This window comes from Bison bison, unplaced genomic scaffold, assembly GCF_000754665.1.
Source record: "Bison bison bison isolate TAMUID 2011002044 unplaced genomic scaffold, Bison_UMD1.0 scf7180017864379, whole genome shotgun sequence".
In the NCBI taxonomy this organism is placed as follows: Eukaryota; Metazoa; Chordata; class Mammalia; order Artiodactyla; family Bovidae; genus Bison; species Bison bison.
In genome coordinates, this window is record NW_011494951.1 from 973,068 (window position 1) to 974,313 (window position 1,246).

Genomic DNA, 1,246 nt, shown 5'->3' on the forward strand with positions numbered 1-1,246 from the left:
GAAAGAATGAAGGGATGGCGCCAAAGCAAAAACAATACCCAGCTGTGGATGTGACTGGTGATAGAAGCAAGGTCCGATGCTATAAAGAGCAATATTGCATAGGAACCTGGAATGTCAGGTCCATGAATCAAGGCAAATTGGAAGTGGTCAAACAAGAGATGGCAAGAGTGAATGTCGACATTGTAGGAATCAGCGAACTAAAATGGACTGGAATGGGTGAATTTAACTCAGATGACCATTATATCTACTACTGCAGGCAGGAATCCCTCAGAAGAAATGGAGTAGCCATCATGGTCAAAAAAAGAGTCTGAAATGCAGTACTTGGATGCAATCTCAAAAATGAAAGAATGATCTATGTTCGTTTCCAAGGCAAACCATTCAATATCACAGTAATCCAAGTCTATGCCCCAACCAGTAATGCTGAAGAAGCTGAAGTTGAACAGTTCTATGAAGGTCTACAAGACCTTTTAGAACTAACACCCAAAAAAGATGTCCTTTTCATTATAGGGGACTGGAATGCAAAAGTAGGAAGTCAAGAAACACCTGGAGTAACAGGCAAATTTGGCCTGGGAATACAGAATGAAGCAGGGCAAAGACGAATAGAGTTTTGCCAAGAAAATGCACTGGTCATAACAAACACCCTCTTCCAACAACACAAGAGAAGACTCTACACATGGACATCACCAGATGGTCAACACCGAAATCAGACTGATTATATTCTTTGCAGCCAAAGATGGAGAAGCTCTATACAGTCAACAAAAACAAGACCAGGAGCTGACTGTGGCTCAGACCATGAACTCCTTATTGCCAAATTCAGACTGAAATTGAAGAAAGTAGGGAAAACCACTAGACCATTCAGGTATGACCTAAATCAAATCCCTTATGATTATACAGTGGAAGTGAGAAATAGATTTAAGGGACTAGATCTGATAGGTAGAGTGCCTGATGAACTATGGACTGAGGTTCATGACATTGTACAGGAGACAGGGATCAAGACCATCCCCATGGAAAAGAAATGCAAAAAAGCAAAATGGCTGTCTGGGGAGGTCTTACAAATAGCTGTGAAAAGAAGAGAAGTGAAAAGCAAAGGAGAAAAGGAAAGATATAAACATCTGAATGCAGAGTTCCAAAGAATAGCAAGAAGAGATAAGAAAGCCTTCTTCAGCGATCAATGCAAAGAAATAGAGGAAAACAACAGAATGGGAAAGACTAGAGATCTCTTCAAGAAAATCAGAGATACCAAAGG